Genomic DNA, 13,469 nt, shown 5'->3' with positions numbered 1-13,469 from the left:
TCACATTGCCACCAGGCTTTGTTTCTTGCAAGGCTGAGGAAGGGAGCCCCGGGTTAAACAGATACACAAGGAGGCATTTCAGCTAAGACCTTGCGTCCCACCACCTGAAGACCAGAGTCCTTCCGTTGGGCTGGACAGTTGGACAAGTGGAACTTCTCAGGATCCTCAGCATGCTCGCTCACATCTCCAACCCAATTGCATGGATATATTAAGAGATATAAAAGAAACATTTTAAAAGGATAGAAGAGGAAGCAGAATGGGAAATCAAAATAAGCAGAATCAATATTTTCCCAGCTTCAGATGGTGTGTTATAAGGTCCTGGCTGAAATACCTCCTTGTTCCTTTTTCTATAACATTCAGCCAGAATCTCCTCTTTTCTAATATAATCCAGTTAGAATTCCCATTTCTAGAACAGAGAACCACATTTTGCCTTTTTTGAAACATTGTTTCAAGTACTTTAAAAGTGCTGTCCTACAGCACACACAGAGAGAGGTCTTTTCCCAGGCTAAACATCCCTGGGCTCATTCCTTCAATCCCTCTTCAGAGGTCTTTGGTCCCTTCCATGCAGAAGGGTGACATTGATCCAGACTGGCAGCACCTTTGCATGTCCTGACAATGCTGAGGGATTCCAGCAGTTTCCACCCCTTAATCTGAATTCCTTCTGCAGAGCTCCTGCTCCAGAGGAACGGCCATGAAGCTTTGCAGCATTTTCCCTGACACTGCAAGGTGCACCGTTTCCATTGGGAGCCTCCTGGGTGTTGGGTTTTGGTTATTCTTAGCATCCTTTGCTAGCCTCAGCTTGTTCTGAGCTATCACTTTCAGGATCCATCTCTACCAGTTCAGGCTCCCTGTTCCTTTTTCCGCCCCTCTGTGTGTCTTTCACAAGCTCTTTGTGCAGCCACATTGTCTTCTGTGTTCCCCTACCTGGAATTGGGTGCAAATGTGCTTTTAGGATCTCCTTTAGGATCTCCTTCTTCACTCACCTTGAATTCCAATTCCGATTAGCATCTCCTACTGCAGAAGCTTACTCATTCTTCCCCTGAGTTTATTAAACTCTACTTTTCTGAAATTAAACTCAGAGCTACACTCAGGCTTCATTCCCTTTAAAACAAACAATCTCAGCATTACACACATTCCCAAATGTTACTGCTATGTCCATGTTCTGACTTTCACGACTTGCCCCTCACCATGGCATAAGCAATCCCAGAAACATTCCTCCTCCACCACTCCATGTTCTCATGAAATTGCCTTCATTTCATTCCCGACCCTTCTCTCTTGACACCTTAAAATCATCCTTAGCCCTTTTAGGGTTAAAGTTGTGTTTTTCCCCCTAAGCCAGCTACAAGCCATGGCAGTTCTGTCATGAGTACAGTCTGATGGGTTTCACTGACCATTTGGTCAGCACTGCAGTCAGGTGACCCTTAGGGGTGGAATCAACTGACACCTTTTGGCTTTCGGGCAAGTGTTGGCCTATTTCTTTCCCCCTAGTTCCTGGGCATTGTCTTTGGGCAGCAGACAATGTGGTTCCTTCCAACTGACTTTTCCCCTGTACCTGCCAGATCTCTTGAACCGATCCACAGCTTGGAGACCTGGATCAGCCTGAACAGCAGCTGACTAGTGGTGACCTGTGAAGTGGGAGAACAACTTCCTCCATGCCTGTCAGCTGTTGTCTGGACTGTTTTTGAACTTCCAGAGCACCACCATGTTCAGAAGCAACCCAAACAACAACTGATGGCTGTGGTGAGGAGCAAGACTGCAACGTAAAAGGGCAAAGAGATAGCCAGCTCATACAATTTCCTCCACACCTGTCAGCTGTTGTTCAGGTATCTGGATCAATCTGGTTCAGAAGAATCACACGTGAAGCGCCTGCTCTCTGCCTTCACCAGCCATCTCTCCAACCAGAGCAGCTGACCCTCAGGCTGGGAGAGGTGACAGGGGAAGTGGTGGGGTGGGGAGGGGAGTGGGAAAAAGAGTTCTGACAGATGGTTAAACCTGCAGATCTAGGCATCTGCCAAAGCCATTGGAGGGCAGCCGCCTCTGCATGGAAAGTGTAGACACCATCCTCCACTGGCAAACCAGAGCAGAGGCAATGGGGACAGCAAGCTGTTGCTGCTTTGAGACAAGTGGAGGGCACTTTAACAGCTGTTGGAAGAGCCCTAATTAGCCAATACTCTCTGCCTTCATCTTCCAGCATTGTATCTTTTAGCCATATCTTTTTAGTGGAGGTGATGAGTAGATTTAAGGGACTAGATCTGGTAGACAGAGTGCCTGAAGAACTATGGACGGAGGTTCATAACATTATAGAGGAGGCAACAACTAAAACCATCCCAAAGAAAAGGAAATGCAAGAAAGCAAGGTGGCTGTCTGATGAGGCTTTACAAATAGCTGAGGAAAGAAGGAAAGCCAAAAGCAAGGGAGAAAGGGAAAAACATAACCAACTGAATGCAGATTTCCAGAGAATAGCAAGGAGAGATAAGAAGGCCTTCTTAGATGAACAATGCAAAGAAATTGAGGAAGACAATTGAATGGGGAAGACTAGAGACCTCTTCAAGAAAATTGGAGATATCAAGGGAACGTTTGGTGCAAAGATGGGCATGATAAAAGACAAAAAAGCAGGGACCTAACAGAAGCAGAAGAGATTAAGAAAAGGTGGCAAGAATATACAGAAGAACTATACAAGAAAGATCTTAATGTCCCTGACAACCACGATGGTGTGGTCACTGACCTTGAGCTGGACATCCTAGAGAAGTCAAGTGGGCCTTCAGAAGCATTACTAACAACAAAGCTAGCGGAGATGACAGTACTGCAGGTGAGCTATTTAAAATCCTAAAAGATGATGCTGTTAAAGTGCTGCACTCAATATGCCAACAAATCTGGAAAACTCAGCAGTGGCCACAGGATTGGAAAAGGTCAGTTTATGTTCCAATTCCAAAGAAGGGCAATGCCAAAGAATGTTCAAACTATTGCACAATTGTGCTCATTTCACATGCTAGCAAGGCTATGCTCAGAATCCTACAAGCCAGGCTTCAGCAATATATGAACCGAGAACCACCAGAAGTACAAGCTGGGTTTCGAAGAGGCAGAGGAACGAGAGATCAAATTGCCAACATTCGCTGGATCATGGAGAAAGCAAGAGTGTTCCAGAAAAACATCTACTTCTGCTTCATTGACTACGCTAAAGCCTTTGATTGTGTGGATCACAACAAACTGTGGCAAATTCTTAAAGCGATGGGAGTACCGGACCACCTTACCTGTCTCCCGAGAACCTGTTTTTGGGTCAGGAAGCAACAGTTAGAACCGGACATGGAACAACCGATTGGTTCAAAATTGGGAAAGGAGTACGACAGGGCTGTATTTTGTCACCCTGATTATTTAACTTATATGCAGAGTGCATCATGAGAAATGCCGGGCTGGATGAATCACAAGCCAGAATTAAGATTGCCGGGAGAAATATCAACAACCTGAGATAAGCAGACGATACCACCCTAATGGCAGAAAGTGAAGAGGAACTACAGAGCCGCTTGATGAGGGTGAAAGAGGAGAGTGCAAAAGCTGGCTTGAAACTCGACATTAAAAAAACTAAAATCATGGCATCTGGCCCCATCACTTCCTGGCAAATAGAAGGGGAAGAAATGGAAGCAGTGACAGATTTTATTTTCTTGGGCTCCAAGATCACCACAGATGGTGACCACAGCCATGAAATTGAAAGGTGCCTGCTCCTTGGGAGGAAAGCTATGGCAAACCTAGACAGCATATTAAAAAGCAGAGAAATCACCTTGCTGACAAAGGTCCATATAATCAAAGCTACGGTTTCCCCAGTAGTGATGTGTGGCTGTGAGGGTTGGACCACAAGGAAGGCTGAGCACCGAAGAATTGATGCTTTTGAACTGTGGTGCTGCAGAAGACTCTTGAGAGTCCCTCGGACTGCAGGGAGGTCAAATCAGTCAATCCTACAGGAAATCAACCCTGACTGTTCATTGGAAGGACAGATACTAAAGATGAAGCTCAAATACTTTGGCCACCTAATGCAAAGAGAGGACTCACTGGAAAAGACCCTGATGCTGGGAAAGACTGAAGGCAAAAGGAGAAGGGGGTGGCAGAGGATGAGATGGTTAGATAGCATCACTGATGCAATGAACATGAATCTGAGTAAACTCCGGGAGACAGTGGAGGACTGGAAGGCCTGGCGTGCTATGGTCCATGGGGTCACGAAGGGTCGGGCACGACTTAACAACTGAACAACAACAACTTGTGCCTTTCTCCATTCTCTGAAGGAGAAAATCGTTAGGGTGACATATCAAGAGTTTCCTGGTAGGACCATGATTGGCAGAGTCAGGCTCCTAACAACTGTTGGAGTGATTAAAGCCCTCCATTCTTTTGATTTTATGCCTCTTTGAAAGATCTGCAATTAGTGTTTGGAAGGCATCATCCACATCTTGGCTGCTCGGTTGGTATCTGTCATGCGCTGCCTACCTCCGAGTAATACACAGACGCTGATTCCGATGAAGCAGGCTCTGGTTTATTCGCAGTGTAGATACAGTGATAGAAAAAAGCTGAGAGTGACAGGAGCGCGCCGGTGCGGAGTTTAAATACCCCGCGCCGGTCAGCGCCCCCTCACTCGCGGTTACGTCACCCCCCTTTGTCCAACACGCGGTCTTGCCGGTAGGTGAGGGGTTGCGAGGCCCCGCTGGCGCTCTGGGATCGCCCATCATCGGTTTCCCTATTCCTCCGGTGATTGCTGTCAGCTGGGCGATCTTCGTTGCACTAGCGCTAACAGCTTGGGTGTGCCTCGCGATCCGCTTAGCCATTGTCTCTTGTCCTTTAGTCTTTGTAAGTTGATGGCTACTTATCTTGAGCCCCTTCTCCTGTTTCCTTGTTATTGTCATGTGTGCCATTGCGCTGATGTCTTCAGCTCAACGGCACTCATGACAGTATCACAGTCAACAACAATGCTGCTTTTATTCCTTCTTCCCATTTCAAAACCTCAGATGTACCCAGCAGCACCACCAAGTTCATTCCCTTGGATTCCTCTGGATATGAACCTCTACAGACAATGGCCATGAAACTTTGTGAATCAACGTTCTTGATTTTGTTGCTGAATGGTTTAATAGGCCCCAGTGTAGTGACTTTTGTCACTCCTGAAGTGGGCTGGTCCTTCTCTGAAGTGCTTGCTTTGTGTTGCCAACCCACACAGGGTTCAGCTGAAAGCCCTCTTGACGGAACTCCCCACAACTTGCCTAAACACACTCTTCATGGCTTCTGGGAGGCACTGCTGGGCAAAAGTTGGGCTTCTGACTGCAAGCCCTGCACTGCTGCCTGAGTTGCCCCTCTTGGCTGCTAGATGGCTCTGAAGGTCCACAGACCCTCTCCTAACAGCCTCGCAGTGGAGCTTCCAGGGGACAACAGAAGAAACTAGGGCACCTCTAGCAAAGAGAAGGAGCCCTGAGGACCATTTCGAGCAGGACCACATCGGCTCCTCTGCATCACTAGAGCTTAGCTTGGTAGTTTCTAAAACTCCAGGAGTCTCCCTGGGCTTTGCGTTTTTACATCTTCTTCTCAGTTTTATGCTGTTCATTATAGCCTAGCAGACAATTCTTGGAGGCTGCACGCTGCCTCCTGACCTCAGGTTAGTGATCAAAAGCAGCAGAATGGCCCCAGAACAGCCCCAAGCCCAGGGCCGCAACTAGGGGGGGCAAGCAGGGCATGTACCCTGGGCACCGTGCTGGGGGGGCGCCAAAATTAACGCTGGGGGGGGAGCCAAAATGGGCATGGAATCCATGTTTGCCCCGGGTGACAGAGACCCTAGTTGCGGGCCTGCCCAAGCCCTCTTCCTTGGGTGACGTCTTAATGCCACTACCATGCTGCCTGCTGTCTCTGGGTGCCAAAAATAATAATTCTGAAAAAGTGTAGTGCCTGGACTTCCGATAGGCTATCAGGATGAGTTTAACTGGTAAACCTGGATTTTACCACATATATGTGACAAGACCTAATGGCTGCTGTCTTGATTAAGCTGTTTTGAACCTCTGTTTATGCCACACAGCACCAGAAGTTATTAATGCAGCTGAAATACAGCTGCTGCTGTGCATTTACATGGAAGACAGATTTAAGCACAAATGGCTCTTGGAGAAGATAGGCCTTGGCCCAGTTCCAGGAGGAGCTCCCATAACTGTCTGGGATAGGTTAGTGCTCAAGGGCCCTCCGGGGAGGGATGTCCAAAGGGGCCTCTGCCCAGCGCAAGGATTCCAGGACCCAACCGTCTGGAAATGTGGTCCCCGCGGCCCTTCCTGTTCCTTGTCTGAAATAGCCAGAAGCTCCTCTGCAGGCCTGACCAGTGAGCCTTTGAAACCAAGCGCAGGGGTCACCAGAAGGGCATCTGGTAAGGCTCAGGTGTTAACTGGGATTTTTCTTTAAGTAAGCTTCCTGTAGGCAACACAGGTTCTGCAGGAGGCGCCCCTGGGATTCCTAAACATGGCTTTGGAAACCAAAGATCTATGCTCACAGCAGCACGGACGTGTCTCCTTAGTTATTCCAAGGGGGAGCGAAGGGCTGCTGTTGTGTCCTGGGCCCTCATTTTCAGAGATTTCATTTTTGAACCCTGATGAGGCCTTTTGTTCCCACAGTGCGCCATTGTTACTCAGCACAACCTCCTCCCAATTTGGCCCTGGTAGCTGTTATCTGAACTGTCACTTTTCAAGGCAAACATCCACGTTCTAAGAGCTGCTCTTCCCAGTGTGTGCAAACAAATACTGTTGCCGCCAAACTGCCAAGACTTTCCCGCCCAAGATGTTCCTGCCCTGAACTGCTTCGCTTCACCTAACTTGCAGCAGCTTTGCTTGTGGGAAATGCCTTCGGAAAAATGTAACATGATTGGGGAACGCCTTCACGTGGCACCAGGGCTGAATGAGAGATCAGCCAGTTTCTTCAGCTGCAAGTCTGGACCAAGATAACTGAAGCAAGGGCAACTGTGCTTGGCCATTTTCAAAACATGTCCAAAGCGGAACCCGAGTTATATTTCATCAGCATATCGTGCTGGCGTTGGCTGGCCATCAAGACTAACTCTGGAACTTGCTGCCGGAGAGCTGCCTGAGAAAGCTAATTCTTCCCACCTCTGAACTCCACCAGAGATCCCCATTGGCCTCCCCCCTTGCTCAGAACCACTTGCAAACTGCACCCGCATTAAGTAACACTCAAGAGGCTGCTTCCCCAAGTTAATTAAGAATTAAGCCTGGGGGAGGAGGGGCAGAGAGAGGAAGCAGGAGGAGCTGGCCCTCGTTCCAGAGCCACGGGCCTCTGCTGTTCAGGGAGGTCGGCAGGGTCTGGTCAAAAAGTCAAGATGGCAGCTGTGGCAGTGTGATCAAAGCTCCACCTGTTTTCCATATGCATTGCACACAACGCTGTGGCTGTCGTTTTGACTTTTTCCACCCTACCTTGTGGACAGCCCTGCTTGTTTGCTTGTTTCTTTTGGTACCATACAGAATGAAATGAAATAGCCAATGCTGGGAGTTTCTTTTCCTGAGGGCAGAGATACTTGCAGGGTGTTACACCTTGGATAGTCTCTCCTTATTTATTCATATATTGTGGGAAGTTGGATTGGAAAAAGATGAGCATGGTTTTAAAATTGGAGGAAGAAACATCTACAGGTAGTCCTCACTTACTGATGTTAATTTGGACCAGGAACTCTGTTGCAAAGCGATGCAGTCATAAAGCATGACATCACATAACCACACCAACTTACGACGGCAGTTGCAGCAGTCCCAGTTGCCATCACTAGGTGAATCTCATGCAGTTGCAGTGTCCTGTGGTCACATGATCACCATTTGCAACCTCCTGCCAGCTTCTCCATTGACTTTGCCTATCGGAAGCCAGCACTGAAATGGTCGTAAGTCCCCTTGTTCAGCGCCACTGTTACTTCAAACAGTTGCTGAATGAGTGGCCACTAAATGAGAACTACCTGTATAAGTCTGCCTCCTGAAGAATCTGTATAATGACCAAGTAGCAACAGTAAGAACAGACCACGGAACAACAGACTGGTTTAAGACTGGGAAAGGAGTACGGCAGGGCTGTATACTCTCACCCTACCTATTCAACTTGTACGCAGAACACATCATGTGACAAGCTGGGCTTGAGGAATCCAAGGCTGGAGTTAAAATCTCTGGAAGAAACATTAACAATCTCAGATATGCAGATGATACCACTTTGATGGCTGAAAGTGAAGAGGAACTGAGGAGCCTTATGATGAAGGTGAAAGAAGAAAGTGCAAAAGCTGGCTTGCAGCTAAACCTCAAAAAAACCAAGATTATGGCAACCAGCTTGATCGATAACTGGCAAATAGAGGGAGAAAATGTAGAAGCAGTGAAAGACTTTGTATTTCTAGGTGCAAAGATTACTGCAGATGCTGACTGCAGTCAGGAAATCAGAAGACGCTTAATCCTTGGGAGAAGAGCAATGACAAATCTCAATAAAATAGTTAAGAGCAGAGACATCACACTGACAACAAAGGTCCGCATAGTTAAAGCAATGGTGTTCCCCGTAGTAACATATGGCTGCGAGAGCTGGACCATAAGGAAGGCTGAGAGAAGGAAGATCGATGCTTTTGAGCTGTGGTACTGGAGGAAAATTCTGAGAGTGCCTTGGACTGCAAGAAGATCAAACCAGTCCATCCTCCAGGAAATAAAGCCAGACTGCTCACTTGAGGGAATGATATCAAAGGCAAAACTGAAGTACTTTGGCCACATAATGAGAAGACAGGACACCCTGGAGAAGATGCTGATGCTAGGGAGAGTGGAGGGCAAAAGGAAGGGCAAGGTGGATGGATGATATTCTAGAGGTGACGGACTCGTCCCTGGGGGAGCTGGGGACGACCGACAGGAAGCTCTGGCGTGGGCTGGTCCATGAAGTCACGAAGAGTCGGAAGCGACTAAACGAATAAACAACAAAATCAGCTGTAAAAGAACAGTCAAGAAATACATCACAGACTAGCACTTGGTAGAGTAGTGGTGAAGGCCTTGGAAAAGAGATTCAGAAGCTCAGATGTGCCTATATCTACAAAGATCAGGTTTGTGCAAGCCATGGTATTCCCTGTGATACTCTATGGGAGTGAAAGTTGGTCTGTGAAGAAGCAGGATAGGAAGAGTATTGATGGTTTTGAACTATTGTGTTGGAGAAGACTCCTGAGAATACTATGGACAGCCAAGAAAACAAACCAATGGATCAACCCAGAGTTTTCACTCGAGGCACAAATGACCAGGTCCAACAACTTACCGTACTTCAGACTCATTATGCAAAGACCCAGCTCTCTGGAGAAGGCTCTAATGCTGGGAAATTGGAAGGAAACAGAAGAGGATCACCAGCAGCAAGGTGGTTACAGCGACTGTGGGTGCACCATTGGAAGACACGAAGGGCCGAGTTGGGAACAGATCCCCCTGGAGAAAATCTATTTATGTGATCATTAAGAGTCAACACCAACTTGATGGCACATAATCAAGAAATCAAACATTTGATTTTAATATTTCAAGCTTAACATTCTTGTTCAGTTTCCCACCTAAAAGTACAAGAGACCCACAACTTTGATTTTAGGTAGCTTGCTCTCAAATGTTAATGGTGCTGTTAGAGAGGTTTTGAGGATTTGAAAATAACGGGTGCTCATTCTTAACTGTAAAGAGGGGTTGCAAAATGTGCCACACAGGAGTAGCATTTGGCCCACCAGCCTCCTGTTGTGGATCCAGGCTCAGGTCTTTATTTTGCATTTTTGAGGTTTCAGGAGGTTAAAGGTTAACATGGATGCCTTAGGCCTTGCAGATGCCTAAGGCATCTCTTTTGCCCCTTGATATCCCCAGAAAGGAAGCTGTCCTCACACACTTTTGGATGCAGCCCTGCAGCTTCTTGGTGCAGCCTTCCAGCTGAAAGAAGACATGTGCCCATGTGTAAAAGCTGCATGACAAAATTGCAATCAGATGCTGAAAGAGGGACAGAGAAATCAAAGAAGGTGCAAAGCAGGTAAGCAGAGAAGGCATTCCTTGCTGCAGGCAGTTCCTCCAATGGTTAAGCCAAACACAGGAGGGGGCTCATGCTCTGTGGGTACACACTTACAAAGACCTACACACACACACACACACACACAATCTACTCTGCTGCCAGATTTGAGCTGCTTTGTGAAAAGTCCCACCTCTAATGCAATCTTGCAAGCAGCCAGCCACACAGAAGTGGGAGGACCTTTTGTGCTTGTCCCTGGCCAAAGGGATTTTCCAGCACCTTTGAATGGTAAAGCCCTGCCCAGACCCCTTCAGACAGAAGCCTTAAGACAAAATAAGCAATATCATCTGGGTAGAAGCAGAGAGAGAGAGAGAAGGGGAATATTGCACATGGCCACCTAGTGTGGGCATAAGAGAAGACCATTTCAAAGCCACAGCATCCTTCCTAACTTGCCCAATGGCTTTGCTTACACAACAGCCTTAACCAAGTTGGATAAAGGCCTAACAATCCCTCGGTTTATCTTTATGTGGGACATGCATAAAAACAGGTGGAGCTTTGATCACACCATCGCAACCGGCATCGTAACTTTTTGGACCATACCCTGTGGACACCCCCGCTCCTCCCTCTTGCCTGGCCCCTCTGCAGTGGGTCCACTGGGGTTGGCATTGACCAGCAATGGACCCAAGCAGCTAACTCCCCAATATTTTTCTGAGGACTTTGCATACCAGGCAGGGCTAACCCTGGTCTAAAAGCAGATGAACTTTTTCTTCCTTCTGATTTCACACCTCCTTCCTGAGAGAGGAGGTGGGGTGGAGAGCCAGTGGATTCCCAGCCACTCTACCCATCTACAGCAGCAGCAGCAACAGCCCAGAAAAAGTAGGCGAGTGACAAGTGCCCCTGCCACTCCTCTGACCAGGTGGCTAAGCATAAGCTGCCAGGCAGGAATGTAAAACCACTCCTCGGATGTGTCCTCTCTCCCTAAGGCCTTCCGGGCACCAGCCTTAGGAGAAGCAGCTGCAGCTGGCACTGGGCTTACAGCTTGGACTTCACATTTCCCTCCCTCACCTTACTGTCTCCCTGAGGACCAGGGTATAATGTGGCGTGTGGGGGCAAGAAAAGTGGCAGCCTTCACCATTCTGATTACATGTATCAGGAATCGCTGTAGACTGGGAGACATTCAATCCCCTTTTTTACTGCTACCCCACCCCACCCGCTACAAAACTTGCTTTTGAAATTCAGTGGCAAACTGTTGAACAAAAATTGTGCAATTTCCTGTCCGTACTGGTGGGAAACCAAAACCAAAATACCAAAAATGGCATATAAGCAATTAGAGAAGCTGAACCTAAAATTGCTTCCAGGTTCAATTCAAGATACTTGCTGCTGCCTTTAAAGCCCTCCTTGGCTCAGGACTTCGGTATCTGCAGTGGTGTTTCTCAGCCTCAGCAACTTTACGAAGCATGGACTGGGGAACTCTGGGAATTGAGGTCCACACATCTCAACATTGCTGAGGTTAAGAAACACTGACCCACAGGACCACCTGCTCCCAGTAAGATTGGGAAGGGCAGGTTCACTCCAGGCCTCTCCTCTTAGGAATGACCAACTGCAAAGGCCGCAGAGTTGAGCCTTCTCAGTTGCAGTCCCTTTTCTCTGGAATAGCTTGCCTTCCAAGATCAGGCTAACTCCCGCCCTGCTGAACTTCAAGAAAGTCGTTAAGACCTGGCTTTTAAAGTCAGCCCCAAGAGTGAAGAGAATAAAGCAGCAGGCCCCCTTTGGAGGTTGAATTTTGATCTCGGAGTGTTCCTTGTATGCTGGAGCTTTTTATAATTCTAGTTGTGACTGTTAATGGTTATTTTGTTCTACTGATTTCTTTTCTTTTTCTTGTTAATCTTACTGAACAAGGGGAAGGTAAACCACTCTGGATAGTGGCATAAAATCCCAAGAAATGCAATGCAACGCAACGCAATGCAATGCAGTTATCTCCCCAGACCTTGCCCAATCCCAGCTCTTCATCCATGTCAGTTCCCCCACCCCACCCCGTAATAACCTGCCCCCTCAAACCACAGCCCGGGCTACCGATCTGGCTAATGCCGCCCGCTCCTTGGCTGCGCTGCGCTTGCTGGTCCCCCGGATTCACCCAACGAGCTTCCCTTCCTCCCGCCGGGCGCCTGTTCACTCCGGGTTGTGCCGTGGGGAGGGGCGCGGAATTGGGAGGCGAGAGTTCGTGGCGGTTGGTTCCGGCTTTGCACAACGCTGGTGTCGGCAATCAGGACAACTGCGCGGTTTTGCAATCGACCCTCGGAGGTGGCTGCTCCAGGGTCTCCCGGATGGATTTGAAAGCCTGGCAGTGTTGCCTTCAGGAATCCACCAGATTTAAGGGGGAGCTGAGCAACCCATGCCCCCTCCAAGCTACAATCCCAGACTGGGCCAGCTGACTGCCCGAGGGCTTCTCCCCCCGCCCCGCAGGTCCCCATCCTGCCCCTCCCCGACTCAACTCGCTGTCCTTCCTTGGCCCGCTCCCCTCCTCAGCGACTTCCTATCTACAGACATATTGCGACACTGTCCCCCTCTCTGCTCTTAATGTTCGAAATGAAACCAGTGTTTGATGACACTGGAAGGAGAGAAGAAGGAAAGAGAGAGAGAAAGGGGGAGGGAGTCTGTTCTGTGCTCAACACCCACCCACCCACTGAGAGCACAGAATGGAAAAGCTTCCTCTTGGGTCCCTAAGGGTGCAGGTTCTCTGGGCCAAAACCTCATGGGTCATCCTTCTGGACCTGTCCACCTTTCCTGCCCAGGTGCAGAGCTGCTGCTTTGTGTCCTGTCGACCCCAGACCCCAGAGCTTTCTCAGTGGGGCTTCCCAGAGGCAGGACACCCTCCCGCGCCCCTCACTTCCCTTTTTCAGAAATTCAGACAAACTTTTGGGTTTGAAGTAGATGATCCTGTCCAAGCAGTCTCAACTGCTACTGCATTTTGATCTTTATTTCATCCTGTCTCAGCATTCCTACTAGTTTAGGAGTTTCAGGTTCATTCCATTGCTGATGTCTCCAAAACTGATGTCTCCAAAACCTTTTGCCATAAATCCTTTTCTACTGAAGGTGTTACAACACTCGTTTACTGATTTTACCTCCAACAGACTCTTTTCCAATTTTTATTGAGAATTATTTTATGTGATCCTGTGGTTGTTTCCCTCCACAGTGTTTTATTTGTTGCTCATGTACGTCAGAAGCAGGGGTGTCCATGGGAGGAGTCAAAAATGTCAAGGTGGTGACCATGATCGCACAGTTGAAATCCCCCATCCCAAATTTGATTTTTTGCAATGCCTTTAGAAAAAGGGGCAGGGTTTTAATTGTGCAGTTGCAGCTCCAGTCTTGCCTTTTTGGCCCCCCTGCAGACAACCCTGTGTAGAGAAGCAGACTCTGGGCAAGAGACGCAACCAGCTTTGAGAGCAGCAGCAGCAGGTGAAGACGTTCATTTGCTGATGAGGCTCCTGTTTCTAGGC

The sequence above is a fragment of the Candoia aspera genome, chromosome 10 (assembly GCF_035149785.1).
Source record: "Candoia aspera isolate rCanAsp1 chromosome 10, rCanAsp1.hap2, whole genome shotgun sequence".
In the NCBI taxonomy this organism is placed as follows: Eukaryota; Metazoa; Chordata; class Lepidosauria; order Squamata; family Boidae; genus Candoia; species Candoia aspera.
The sequence above is the reverse complement of the archived record's forward strand: the minus strand, read 5'-3'. Positions refer to the sequence as shown.